This window comes from Triticum urartu, chromosome 2 (assembly GCF_003073215.2).
Source record: "Triticum urartu cultivar G1812 chromosome 2, Tu2.1, whole genome shotgun sequence".
NCBI classification, from domain to species: Eukaryota; Viridiplantae; Streptophyta; class Magnoliopsida; order Poales; family Poaceae; genus Triticum; species Triticum urartu.
In genome coordinates, this window is record NC_053023.1 from 386,346,591 (window position 1) to 386,361,725 (window position 15,135).

General features: G+C 49.2%; 1 long non-coding RNA gene across 1 annotated transcript; it reads right to left on the reverse strand.

Moving 5' to 3' along the window:
* Positions 1-13,315: 13,315 nt before the first annotated feature.
* On the reverse strand, positions 13,316-14,374 carry LOC125537451. Its single transcript, XR_007295913.1, has 2 exons — positions 13,874-14,374; positions 13,316-13,776 (listed from the first exon to the last, which is right to left on the reverse strand). It is a non-coding gene; the product is annotated as an uncharacterized LOC125537451 (long non-coding RNA).
* Positions 14,375-15,135: the final 761 nt, after the last annotated feature.

The window sequence follows — 15,135 nt, forward strand, 5'->3', positions numbered from 1 at the left end:
TTAATGCAGCACGTCCTTAATTAAGCAGTGCCTGTACTGTACGTACTACATTTAGGACTAATAGTACTTATGTCTCTGCTTAACCCTGGCGCACAGTTTCAATTGCAGTGTGTGTAGGTTTTCCAAGATGTGACAGTCAAGAGAAGAACACATTTCAAAATCTCTGTGCTGCCCCTTTCACATGGAGATCGCTGTGGCATTGATGGACAAGTGAACAGCAGAGTGTGATATGATGATATGAGTGCAAGGGATCTGCTACAACATTTATAGCAACTGCAGGATGATGCTACTGTAGGATCTTTGACTGTGGCATTTACTAACCAGCCTAACCACCACATACACATACACTTGAGAGGTTTGAGTTGGAGAGTAAACTTGCTCTCTTGTGTTGACTAATCACACATACATCAGTGTTACATATATACACCCTATGGACAAGGCACGCAGCCGGGGTAGTCAGTTCAGATCCTACAAACTAGGAGGCGACGTGCGCCCTACATACATACATGTTAACACCCCCCTCGGCTGGAATGCCGTTTGGGAGGACGTTCAAGCTGGATCGAAACTCAGTGAAGACCTGTGAAGGAAGCCCCTTGGTGAACAAGTCTGCAAACTGAGAACTGGACGGAACATGGAGAACCCGCACTTCGCCGAGTGCCACGCGATCACGGACGAAGTGAAGATCAATCTCTATATGTTTAGTGCGCTGATGCTGAACTGGATTAGTTGAGAGGTAGGATGCACTGATGTTGTCACAATATACAATGGTGGCTCGAGAAGGGGGGCGCCGTAGTTCGTGGAGAAGCTGACGGACCCAACAAGATTCGGCAACGCAGTTTGCAACGCCACGGTATTCAGCCTCGGCGCTGGAGCGGGAAACGGTCGGCTGGCGTTTGGAGGACCAGGAGATCAAGCTGTTGCCGAGAAAGACACAGAACCCCGACGTGGATTTTCTCGTATCAGGGTAACCTGCCCAATCGGCGTCGGTATAGGCCATGAGATCGAGAGAGGAGGACTTGTAGAGCTGAAGTCCAAAGTGGGTGGTACCCCGGAGATAGCGAAGAACACGCTTGATTAGTTGCATGTGAGTATCCCTTGGTTGATGCATGAAAAGGCAAATCTGTTGCACCGCATATGATATGTCCGGACGGGTTAGGGTGAGGTATTGCAAGGCACCGGCAATGCTGCGATAGGTGGTTGGGTTGGAAAGGAGGCGGCCATCGGTAGAAGAGAGTTTGGCGGTGGTGTCAATTGGGGTGGACACAGGTTTGCAGTTGAGCATATGGGCGCGATCCAAAACCTCTAATGTATATTGTTGCTGACTCAAGAAGAGACCGGATCGGTTGGGTGTGACAATAATGCCGAGGAAGTGATGAAGCTCGCCGAGGTCTGTCATGGAAAATTCGGCTTTGAGGGAGTGGATGATGGAGTGAAGAACATGCGGTGTGCTTGCGGTGAGAATTATGTCATCAACGTAGACGAGTAGATAAGCAACGGAGGACCCGTGAGACATAATGAAGAGTGAGGAGTCGCTTTTGGATGCATGAAAACCAAGGGATAAGAGGAAAGACTTGAAGCGATGAAACCACGTGCGGGGGGCTTGTTTCAAGCCGTAGAGAGACTTACGGAGGAGACAAACATGATCCGGGTGAGAGGGGTCGATGAAGCCGGATGGTTGTGCACAATAGACTGTCTCCTTGAGTTCACCATGAAGAAATGCGTTCTTGACATCAAGTTGATGTATGGGCCAAGAACCAGAGGTGGTGAGGCTGAGAACCACACGGATCGTGGCCGGTTTCACCACTGGGCTGAAAGTCTCCTCATAGTCCATGCCTTCCTTTTGAGTGAAACCCCGAACAACCCACCGAGCTTTGTACCGCGCCAAGGAGCCGTCAGGATTGAACTTGTGGCGGTATATCCATTTGCCAGTGACCACATTAACACCTGCAGGTTTGGGAACCAAAGACCAAGTCGAGTTCTTGATTAAAGCGTTAAATTCATCTTGCATTGCATGTAGCCAATGAGGGTCTCGGAGGGCTGAGCGATATGTGGCGGGGATGGGTGAGATGGGGGAAGCCATTTGGGTGGCGAGGAAGAGGCGCTTCGGTTGACAGAAGCCAGATTTGGCGCGTGTGCGCATTTTATGCGCGTTGAGAGGGGGCCGAATCGATATTGCATGGGGAGGATGACGTGGCGGGGTGTGGTAGGTTGGGTTGGATCCGCTGGGGCCAGAGCTGGGCGCGTGATCCGAGGGGGATCCGATCAGAGGAGAATTGGACGAGGTGGACGCACGATTCGAGGTAGATTGGTTGACAGGATTGTGGTCGGAGGTAGTGCGCTGCGGGGCAGCAGGTGGGGACGGCGCAGGAGGCGAGGAAGATTCGGTCGAGCTGGTGGAGCGCGTGGGGGTGGAGCGCGTGGAGCGGGTGGATTGGGTGGCCGGTGTGCGGGGCGACGGGATTGGCGGATCGCTTGGTGTGGCAGGTGTGCACGGGTGGCGGGGCCCAGCTAATGCATGGGGATCGGGAAGACGCGGCTGGAGCGAGATTTGGTGGTTGGGATCGTTTGTGGCTGGTGGGAAGCTGGTTGGTGGTGTGGGAGAGATGTAGGGAAAAACGTTCTCATCGAAAACAACGTGACGTGAAACGATGACGCGGCGCGATTCTAAGTTGTAGTAGCGGTAGCCTTTGTGCTCGAGTGGGTAGCCTAAGAAGACGCAACGAGTAGACCGGGGGGCAAGTTTGTGGGAAGATGTGGCGTGTAGGTTAGGGAAACAAAGGCAACCGAAAACTCGAAGGTGGTCGTAGGTGGGGTGGATGCTGTGGAGGCGATAGTAAGGTGTATGGCCATGAATGGCACGTGAGGGGCGGAGATTGAGGAGGTATGTGGCCGTGTGAAGGGCCTCCACCCAAAACGACAGGGTGAGGTTGGCTTGGAAGATGAGGGTACGCACGACGTCATCTGTAGTGCGGAGGAGTCGTTCGGCCTTGCCATTTTGAGGGGAGGTGTGTGGGCACGAGAAACGGTAGGAAATGCCATGGGAAGAGAAGAAGGAACGAAGGGTGGAGTTAATGAACTCACCACCGTTATCGCATTGGAGGGCCTTGATGACAACATTGTATTGGGTGCGTACATGAGCAAAGAAACGTTGGAGGGTAATGGACGTGTCCGATTTGCGCCGTAATGCAAATGACCAAGAGAAGTGAGAATAATCGTCAAGGACAACCAAGTAATATTCATAGCTAGAAAAACTCACGACCGGAGAGGTCCACAGATCACAATGAATGAGTTCGAAAGGAGCATTGGTGCGGCTAGTAGAGGAGAAGAAAGGTAGGCGAGGTTGGTGCCCTAATTGGCAAGCATTACAAGGGCCGGTGTATGGCTTATTACATTGAAAGGGAAAACTACTAGTAATGGCTTGGAATGATTGGGTGCTTGGATGGCCGAGGCGACGATGCCACACGTCACCATCGGAGGTCGTGGCGGAGAGGGCAGTGCACCGCGTTGTGTTATTGCCGAAGAACGGGTAGAGATCGCCGGAGCTAGCGGAGATCAGGATTACCCTCCGTGTGCGAAGATCCTTCACAAGAAAGCCAAATGGGTAAAATTCGACGGAACAAAAATTATCTTTGATAAATTGGCGAACAGAGATGAGGCTAGTAGTGACAGAAGGGGAGAAAAGGATGTTGCGCAGTTGGAAATTGTGGGGAGGGAGGGAGGTGGAGCCAGTGGCATGAATGGGAAGGTGATGGCCATTGCCTACAACAATGCTAGAGAATTTACGCTGTAAAGAAGAATTCGAGTGGCTGAGGTTACCAGGGTTGCCGGTGACATGGTTGGAGGCGCCACTGTCGAGGTACCACTCGTTGGACGGCGCGGTGTTGTGGAAGCCCTGGTTGCTGTAGGCGGCGTGAAGGAGAGCCATGTGATCCCAAGACGGCTGCTGGTAGGGAGAGTACTGCATCGGGTACGCCTGAGCATGGGAGCCAGGACGGGGGCCGAGGACACCGGCGGCGTTCGGGGGCACCCAGCCAGGGCGCGGTGGAGGGATGGCCATGCCGTACGGGGCGAAGAACCCCATGTAGGGATTGAACGGCGCGGGAGAGGAGCCACCACGACCTTGTTGGCCGTTGCGACCGCCACGTCCACGCCCACGGCCGCGTCCACGGTCACCAGCATCGCTGCGGTTGTTGGAGTCGCGCCCAGGCGCCCGATCGGGGATGCGGTCCAGGGGACGATCCACCCGATCGCCCGGACGAGAAGAGGAGCTGCCACCACTGCTGGATCCGGAGCCACCGGATGGCCCGCCGAGCCCATGGACGGCGAGGACCGTGGCCGGGGCGTCGGCGGTGCGCTGAGCGAGGTTTTCTTCGGCGAGCTTCAGGCGCGAAAACACGGTCTCAAACGGGGGCAAGGGAACCGTGTCCCCCAGCACGACCCGGATCATGTCAAGGCGGCCGTCGATGTCGTGGAGGAACTGAGTGGTCAGATCCACCTCGGAGACCGCATGGTCGATGTCGGCGAGGCCCGCGGTGAGCAGCTTCATGCGGCGTGTGTATTCTTCGACGAAGAGGTCGCCCTGCTTGAGGTTGCGATACTGACGATTGAGCATCATGTACTGAGCCGCGCGATTTGCGAGGAAGTAGTCCCTGATCCGAGACCAGAGATCGGAAGTGGTGGTGGCGCCGATCACGTGGTCGGCGATCTGATTAGAGAGGGTGGCATACATGGCGAGGGCGACGTGGGTGTCGAGCTCGAGGTACTGGCTGTTGGCGTTGGGTGGGGATGGGTGCTCGATGAGATACATGACGCCGTAACGAAGCAGAACCATAAGGAAGAAGGATTTCCACTTGTGATAATTGTGCTCGGCGGGATTGAGAAGGAAGCGGATGTGGTTGGTGAGGTCGACGTTGAGGATAGGGTGCTTGGCCGGGGGCGGCGGCGCGGTGGAGGAGAAGATGGGGGCGAATTGAGAGGAAGCGGGGGCAGTGGCGCTAGGGTTAGCCGGGAGGGTGCCAAAGATGAACGGGGAGGTGCCCGCGCTAGAGGAGGCCGAGGAGGGAGCAGTGCCGGAGAGGGAGGGCGACGAGGTGGCGAAGAGAGTCGCCGCGGAGGAGGAAGAGGAGTGCTGCTCCGGCATGGCGGCGGCCTGGAGACTACTGATACCAAGTTGGAGAGTAAACTTGCTCTCTTGTGTTGATTAATCACACATACATCAGTGTTACATATATACACCCCATGGACAAGGCACGCAGGCTGGGGTAGTCAGTTCAGATCCTACAAATTAGGAGGCGACATGCGCACTACATACATACATGTTAACAGTTTGCTCATTTATTTTCTCTTCCTCAGTGGAGAATTCGAAAGCTCTCTTCCTGTACTATCATTTTTGAATAAAAATAAGAAGGTAAAGAAAGAAGGGCATGCACTATGTTCAAAAACAAAAAGAAACACTTGTACAGTGGTAGTGACTGCTTATTGGTGAAAGGCTCCGTCATTAGAGCTGTTAAACAAAAGCTTCCGCGAGCATGGAAATGGTTTGGGACCATACTACATAGGAGTACAAATCAGGAGTAAAAACCAGGCATTAGGAGACAAAACCCCAAGTTTTGTCCTAAGAATAGAATGTTTAAACTTGAAACCTTCTTCGGGTGCATAAGCCTAAAGAATGGAAGGAAAGGTGCAGGGGTGGCCTCAAAAGCGGTGAAAGTGTGCGTGGGGGGATAAAAGGAAGGCCTTGCTCTCTTGGGCTTTTCCTCTTGTTTGCGACTAAAAACTGCTAGTGCTCTTTTCCCTTCTCAAAAGAAATCCTCATTTGCAACTAACTACTTGTCCTCTGCACTAAGCCAGCTTCTTGCTTGTCACCAGAATATTTTTTTGGTGTGGAATGTTGTCTCTGCCTGTCTCTCTTTGCTTGCATCTGATTTGGTGCATGGGCTAACTAGTTAATAGTAGGCGTCTAGGCTTAGACAAAGTGAAGGATAGGCAAAAAAAAAGTGTAGCAGCTCCCTCTTTTGTTGCTCTTTTCTCAGATCAATTTACATGCTGATCCCACATTATCTGTATCCTGTTTGAGTCTTGCTATAAGCTTTCCGCCGTGTCTACTTTTTCACCCTCAGGATGATAATGCAACTTCTAAAGGACATGTGGTTCCATTTTTTGACAAATTAAAAAGAACCTGACAAATACTAAAATAGGTTTGATATGATTTGATCAACATAATAGGACAATAGTTCGAGTCAGCGTTCATGTTACTGGTTTATGTCCATTAGCGTAACAGTGTCCTCAATTGTCCTGATGATTGTAAGATGATGCAAAATAAATATTTATATTTATACGCCCAGCAGAGTAGCTACAACAAGATAACAAGATGGACAGACAGGAAGACAGCCCGACGCAGTCACAGCCTGGAATCTCAACAGTTACTCCGTATATCAAACTCTCGCATGGATCTTCAGATCTGTGGTGTGATCTATAATTAAACTGGAGGTTTGATTATGCATGACTGATTCTTAAACTTGTGGTCGGAATCGGATACTAACCGATCCTTATTGTGTCAGGAGATTCTAAGTTTGAGTACTCCCTCCCTACCGGTGCATAAGTCGTTTTACATTGTGCATCGCGATCAAGGCGGAGGGGAAAATGAGAGAACTTAATGTTCATTTGCTACGACCTTCGTTCCGGTTTATTAGTTCCCTTTGTAATTTGTGTCAAATATTGACCAAGAATTTAACTAACAAATGTTAATGCATTTGGTACATAATACAATGAGGACCAATAAATCAGGATTTTTTTTTAGAAAAGGAGGATGACCCCCGGCTTCTGCATCCGAGAGATGGCATGCGGCCATTTTATTGATTATTCTCGAGGACCTTACAAAGTAGAACAATAATATGCCTAAATCCACCATCTTGGCAATCTGCCGCTACTATCCATATGATGAAGGGGTGCAAGCTGGGCCACATATCCAGGCCTCTCACCTAAGCCTAACATCTAAAGCCGGAGGCCCCGACCCAGCCATCTGTCAGGTCCGGGATACAAACCGGTCGACGCACTCACATGTGTCATTGCCGCTATCTTCCACTGGTCCATCTTCAGAGCAGATTGAGGTGTCAACCTTGGCAGGTCCTTCGCCATCGACGCCACCACGATGCCAAACGACGACCTCCACCTACGCGAGTCTTGGCAAGTCCTCCACCATCGACGCCACCACGACGCCAAACGTCGACCTCCACGAACGTGAATCCATCTCCAAGCAACATACGTAGATCCATGGTAGGATAGGACCGCACCACCGTCGTCGCCCACCACCCGCAAGCGCCACCTAACCCCAAGGTTTCCAAAGCGGCGCCTTCAAGAAGGGGACGGCGCCATGAGCGGCGCCGCCGCCCAACAAAGTTAGGGCTTTCGCCCGGGAGACCTAGGGGAAGGGGAAATGAGGAGATCAGTTCGTAGCGACGCCTCCAAGGAGGGTAACGACGCCCTCAGGTGTCGCCATCCGCGCGGCCGGTCATGGTCGCCCAGGGATTTTGTCCGAATTAGATCCCCACCACCAGCAGCGCCTCCTGTACAGAACCGACGACCAAGGGAGGCGCGGCCCGACTAGGCTGGCCCGCACGCGGAACAGGGGAGGAGGGGAGGCGCCAGACCGCACGCACCAACCGTCGCCAGCGGCAACGACCACCGGGATCCCGTCGCCTGCGCGGCCAGGACGCCGGATCCACCGCCCGCATGGTTGCTCGCCGGAGCCTGTCGTGCCTCGCCAAAGGAGCCGCCGCTCCAGATCCGGGACTCCTCACACAGGCAGGGTAGCCGAGGCCCCGCCGCCACCATCCTTGGCACCCCGGGCTTGCCCGGCGGCTGCCTCAGGCGGCGGCGAGGAGGTGGGGCGAGGTTGGGAGGGCGCCGCAGCGGCGTGGCTAGGGTTCCTCGCGGCCGCCGGGGGAGGCGACGCGGGGGTCGCAGGAGGGGTTCTGTTACATGATCTGGTGATCTAGATAGAAGATAGTTGTAGCCGCAATTGTCAACGCAGCCGAGTCCCCGAGGATGGAGGTAGTAATTAATATCATTGCATGCTATGAACTGACCATTGTATATTGTGTTATCTAGTCCCAAGTTATCAAAAGCATACATGTCTCATGTCTCTTATTGGTTGATTCATTCATTCATGTCAAGAAACAAGAAATGGGGTAAGAGTTAATGCATCGCACCTAAGTGTTTTGAGATTATTTGGTTTTCGTACGATGACTTATGCACTGGTACTGAGGGAGTACTCCATACGGTTCACAAGTACAAGCATATAATGCCATATGTATAGTCAAGATCACTCTAAAAGACGTTCTTGTTTTTATATCTACAAAAGAGAGACAATTTCTGAAACACCAGTATTAATTTTAAAACCATATTGAGTGCCTGGAAATTATGCATATGTGTAGATTTGTCAAAAAAGCACTTCATAATGTAAATAATATATATTACAATGTGAAAAATAATGGTTAGTTGGAAACCATGACTTCTATGTCTAAAGCATTATTATTTTTTGCGAGGAAGAGAAAGTATTAGCTTGAAGTGAAGGACTAAGAAAATAATTATGACAAGTTTTAAGATGCCAGCTCACATGTTATCAATCAATGCTTGATAATAAATGTTTAGGCCTTCTTTGGTTTGGAGGAATTTCATAAGAATTTTAGAGGATATGATTCTTATAGGATTTTTTTTCTTTAGAGCCCTTTGGTTCATAGGAATAGATTCCTATTCCTACATAGGATTGGTTCCTATCCTTCACATTTCATAGGGAAATAAAAATGAGTCTAGATTCAATGGAAAAATTCCTTTGGTGTCAGCCAAATGACATCTCGTTTCCTATCCTACTCATAGGATATGAGATACATGTCATCTCATTTCCTACAAAATTCCTATTCCTATGATAATCACATCCTATGAACCAAAAGAGGCCTTAACTTATCTAAATGCATCCAAGTCCAAGTGTGCAAATTTTAAGTGTCTCGATGAGGTCTTCTCCCTAGCCCTAGCCTAGCCCTAGGTTACTGCACCGTTTTCTTCTTGTTTATTGCAAAGGTCAAAAGACAGGAGAATCAAATATCTTGTACCCAAAGTCCACACGGATGCTGCTAGCTGTACAAAACAAGTTGGGGTAATCATCCAACCAATTCCTGTTCCAGCTCGTAGTACTCCGTTATTTATAGGCAAGCGCAAAGGGCAGGTCTTTTGCAGTACCAGCTTTTCACCGCTTTCAACTTTGAAGTGGTAGCTTTAGTCACCAGAGAAGATAATCCTCTCCGGTCTGCACCAACCGCAAATATAGCCTACAACTACAAGTGAATCTTGATGGATGTCTTAACCAAAGGAGCTCACTAAATAGAGCAGCATTTGTCACCGGGAATCGTGCTCCTGCTCCTGCATCTGCATCTGCATGCATGCACGTAAAAGCACAAAAAGGTCAATGATACGTGCGCCCAACAGAGACAGAGACAGAGACATGCATCAATAAACACGAATGGGAAAGCAGCAAGCAAATATATATTACATGAGGGAAAAAAGGTGAAAATGAAAGGCCCGTGCATGCAACAAAAGCCAAAAGGGGTCAAAAGGGGGAAGAACTAAAGGTTTTCAATTACCACATTGCACAAACGGCAGACATTATCATTATTATTATGCAACAAAGGCGAACAAAAAAGCACATTCTTTTTCAAATAAAAAGGTAAAAAGAAGACGCAAATGTGAGTAGAGAAAAGCCTTCTTTTTTTGCTTCCACTAAAAGCTGGGACACGCTACAATATTAGCCGGCGAGTATCGCGTGCAGCAGTTTCAGACCTTAATTTGCCTTCTAGGGAAATAGCATGGCTTAATTAAGGGGGAAAAGGGTTTTTGGTTTTAATGGGAAAATTCTTACACGTCCTTTGTGAAGTGCTTAATTGGAAGCTGAAAAGGGACTGTAAAAACACCAGTAATAATCTGTGGTCGCTGATTTCAGGCGAAACAACGACTGTGTCATGTCAGGAGTAGTAATGGCAAACGGGATGCAGAGATGGAATATCAACATATCGGGCATTCATTTCTTCCTCGCCATTTCACCAACCTCAAGGGTTTAGTGGTGTCTCAATCTTTCATAGAGTACCAATTCAACAGGATGTGTTGGATGAACAGATGATGCAGACAAGCCTGCACCTGTTGCCACTGCTCCAGTTTTTTACTGCAGTCTGCAGCAATAAATCTCTCTACGTCGCAATAAATGACTGTGAGCCATTACCTGGGACTTCCTCTATTTTGAAATGGAAATGGTACTGTATTTCCCAGACAAAATTTTGAGCTGCGCTTGCCAGGCCAGTTTTACAATAGTATTGACTGCTACTCCAAAGATTGTAAAACTCTGTCCCACAAAAACGTCACTAATCCATTGTCGTCCAGCCTGGTTGGGATACTTGGCTTTCACCCAGGCGACCCAGGTTCAAATCCCGGCAATGGAGCATTTTTTGTTTCTTTTTTTTTACTTCACGCTCCAGATAATGATTCTTTCTACTCCTACGTAGTTTGATTTTAGTTCACCACACTCAAGACTTTGCCTTTGATTAGCAGCTTTATGGTATTTTCGCCAAGACAGAAACTGCCCTATCATCATTCGTTAACATGGTATATGGTCAAATGTACCTCTAAAAGGATCTAAATCTTTGTCAAACCGATATTTTAAAGAAATATCCATACGCATCTCGAAGTAAGATCGATGACATAGAACTTAGATGTGCAATATTATGACACATCTAAATGTGCTCTAACAAAACTGTATTTTAAATTGATTTACCTAAAAGTAGTATATAGTACTGTAGAATTCTAATACAGCACAAAAGGATTTGACTTCTAGCCTCTGCTCGGAGATGTACATGACCCACCTAAACCAACATGTGAAACAAATACAAAACCCGTAAAAGTTCCAGTTGTACCACTAAAAAGGCCAAGGAAAATACGCTCCGATAGGGTCGTGAACATGTGATGTTGAATTGTCGAGACTAGCCCGCCTACAATTCTAATACAACCCGCCCAAACTATGTACATATCATCATCATCAACTCATAGTTCTTTCCTTGCTTGAAAAATAAAGGTAGTATATGGAACGATTAGTACGAAAGTGCCTATCTGAGCCCGAGCTGATATGTGCTCGTTATCCTGATCGCCCGCTCCCTCTTAGATTCGCACTCCACAAGGTATTTCTCTGCGTATTAAAAGCAGTATATGCATCTTTATTCCCGGCGATGGCGCACCAACCAAACACATTAATGTGACGTTGGCCGTCATGCTAGCGCCGGCTCAGATGGCTGCCAACGGTCTGGGCCGTGCCCCAGGCGTTCTAATGCCCGTTGCATTCGCTGACCCATTTACTGCCATCCGTCTTCTCACCGAACAACGCCTTCCTCTTCAAGCTCCCTCTTGTCACTTTTCATCCCAGCAACCAGATCGTGCTGCTGCCACCATATCCAAGCTGGCGTCAATATCATGCTATTTTTTATCTATGCTACCAGACCCCATCATCATGTTAATTTTGATTCCAAGCTGCTTAACTCCCATATCAAAGGTCATCCACCGCAGCAGGTTTCAGTATTGTGTAACAGATATTACGTACATTCGAATCACAAACTACATGCTCCTGAATACATGCAAAATTACCATCTAATACCTATAACTCTTCCATTTTCAGAAGCATGTTCAGCATTCAGAAAAGACAGCACTTTCAAATCCTAAACAGTGCCAATGAATGAAAAACAACTAGCATTACCAACTGAATTGAACATCCATAATCATACATTCAACATCGTGATCTCGATTCCATTCCGCAACTAAATTCAGAAACAAGCATCCAACAAGACTCATACATGAACTATAAGTCATAACTAATAACCAATTGTACAACAACCTTCGAATTAGTAACAACATGCTCCAAGCTGGTTAGACCATCATCCATTCATAACCGTACACTACTTAAGAACAACTTCAACTACTTGTCTGAATGTTCTTAACATCAAGGGGATGTCAATACACATATGACAACATCACTGCTAATCCCTCAACAACAAAAATTCAGCAATGCATACTTGTTTGATAGATTTAGGGAAACACACCTCTTAACCCAACCAGATGCATGTAGGTTCATCTTCCCGTTGAACATCTCGGACTCCGGCGGCAACGCCTCTCGCCTCACACCTTTTACTCTGTCTTCCTCACGGACCTTCTTGTCCGCACTCATGGCCAAACGAACCACCGCGAACGCTGCCTGTTCCATCAGGGTTGCGCTCTCATCCAATTCCTCCAGAAAGGGGAATCTGCAACCCTCCATTGCAAGAAAAAAAGCAAGCAATCAACAAATCGTGAATTAAAACACCCTGCTTCTCAAAACGATATTGATGTTAGCTGCTCATGGGTCGCACCGGGAACTCCATCATCGTCAATAGTCGCCCCTCTCCACACATGTCGTCTCAGCAATTCAACCCTTTTTGACTAAAATAAGTAGTAGCTCTTCGAAGTATCGACCTAACAGAATGAATTGTCTCCATTTGCACAACCTGAAAGTGAATCTCCTGTGCCATAGATCAACTTCTGTGGTTGTGCTCCTCTCACGGCGTTCTGCTATGTACCAACCATTGTCTTTGGACCGCAACAACCTAATGAGAGCAAGGCAATCGCAATGACACGACCTACTGTTCTCAACCCCGCCTTTCCCTAAAAAAACAGGAAAAAGGAGAGAACATTTTAGCTACAACTCCCGCACGAGATTATTTGAATTACTAACAAGTGCCAAATCCTTATTCCCATACCGCACAGCCACAAACAATTGCCTGCATGCATGTTGTCCTCTCCACATTTAGCCTGCTTTCACCGTATCTAATGCCAAATCCTTTCTCCACGAACACAGGTTGTAGAAGTTGTATGCTTCACGCACAGAATCAAAGGTTGTACCCAAAGCTGGCACAATGACATTGTCCCCAGGATTGTCGGCGAAACCATGGATAGCCTTCTCGAGAACAGTAGTCCGGTTAGGACATGGCAGCCTTCCTGGGGCAGTAGCACCTATCCTCACCCTGCAGCCACCCACAAACAGATATGAGTTTCATGTATAGTTTCACACAAAGCGCTCGCAAAAATTTCCAAGCAGCCGACACATCAGTTTTTGCAGTCTCACCGTTCTCGAACAGTAACAATTTTGTTCCATCTATGCTACTTTTGGTTCAGTTGCACAATCAACTCCGGAACGACACAGATCCTTCTGATTCCTACAATATTCTACTTTTCACATGCTACAATGTCCTTTAGCATCAACTCATCAGCTACATGTTCATTCATTCCTTCAAACCACAAATCATGCAATGTCCATTACAATGTCTGCTTACAGGCATCCCTACTTAACTTATACTAGTTCTGAATTTCACCAAACTTCATTAACAGTTCAATCAGCTCTGCATCCATATTTACATGGACACACGCCTGTAACTTTTTCTAGAAGTTCAGGAAGTACAAACATAACAATTTAATTTTGTGGATCTGCAGAATTAACATGCCTTCTTTTCCGGCCAGGAGCTCTAGGGTCGATCTATCCAATTGACTGCTCCGACACTGTCGGCGACCCTTTTTGACATGCATCCGCCGCACAGATCTGGCCGTCCGCACCTACTTCCACCATAGGCGCCAGCAGCTCCTCAGCCGGCTGCGCCACTGGGTAGTGCAGCGGCTGCATCAGAATATTGCTGTTATTTACCTCTTCCAGCACGGCTGTCATACACACCCAAATTGGCCACAAAAGGTCTCAACTTAGCGAGTACCATCCAAAATCACGCACCAGAAAATACAAAGGGGACACACTGTGCACCTCTTAATTGGCGTCCAGTGGTTCCGTTCGCCCTGTCGCCCACGAGAATCGCCGCATAGCTCCACCGGCAAGTGACTAATCCAGCGGCGGAGGTAGGAGACGACTGATAATACTACACACACGGCTCCCGCAACGGACTTTCACGGACCCTGCTTCCTGCTCTTCTCTAATTGGCCCCCTGATTTTCACTAGGGGGCCCGCCTCACTTAATCTAATTTCAACCAATCACCTTTAACCACTCCGTAAACGCCCTGTAGCAAGTCCGTGTATCTAGCATCTCTCAGGAGACGACCCTAACTGAGCTCACCATCCCTGTAGCAAGTCCCTGTCCGTAACTGGAAAGCAAGTCTCCTGGGCCATGGATCGGGAACAACATGTTTTCATGGGTCACGACTCTGCTTGGAGCCGTCCACGGCGTTGTAGCTCCGTCGGCCCATAGTCCAGGGTTCACGGCGCACGTATTTCGCTTTTCCTACTATTTCGTCCGCCCCTTTAAATGGCCCACGCAATGAATGGCTCGTGTCCCCATGCTAATAGGAACTGCCCAGATTACGAGCGCATTTGTGCTCGAGCACATAAACTCCACTCCTCGATTAGTACATCTATCTATCCCACCCATATCGCTCCCCGGGCTCCCTCCTATCACTCCCTCCAGGGCGATCAGGGGGCCAACCCAAGCGCACGGCCGCCGCCCCCTCCCCCCTCTCCTCCACCTCGTCATCCCCAGAGACATGCGCCGGCTAAGCCCGGGCGCCGCCGGTGATGGGGACGGCGGGGATCTAGGCTGCAGCCCCGCGGTCTGGAGGGACCAGCGGCCTGAGATCGCCATTCGGTCTTCGTCTTTCCCGGCGGTTCAGCGCTGCTCCGGCGGCTTCCTGGGGAGGGCGGATCAGGAGGGGATGTGGCCATGGTTGACTGGTTGGCGGCGCCTCCGATCAGATATGATCCGGCCGGTGCCGCTAGCGGTGGTGGCCATCTCCTCCGTCGAAGGTGGTTGGCCTAAGGCTGTATGGTCAGATCTCGAGATCCGCCATCTAGTTCCGGCCGCAAGTCGGTAAGACATAGTTGTCGGTGAAAACTGAGCCGATGGGAGGTGATGGTGGCGTTCTGCGTCGTTATCTTGATGAAGGCATCGTCGTGTAACTACTATCGACCCACTCGTGCCGCTCCGGGGGAAACCCTAGGATCTGGTCTTCCAGATCAGACGACGACGGTACTGCGGTGTCGTTTTCTCTCTTGGGAGCATCGTTTGTGGAGCAGAG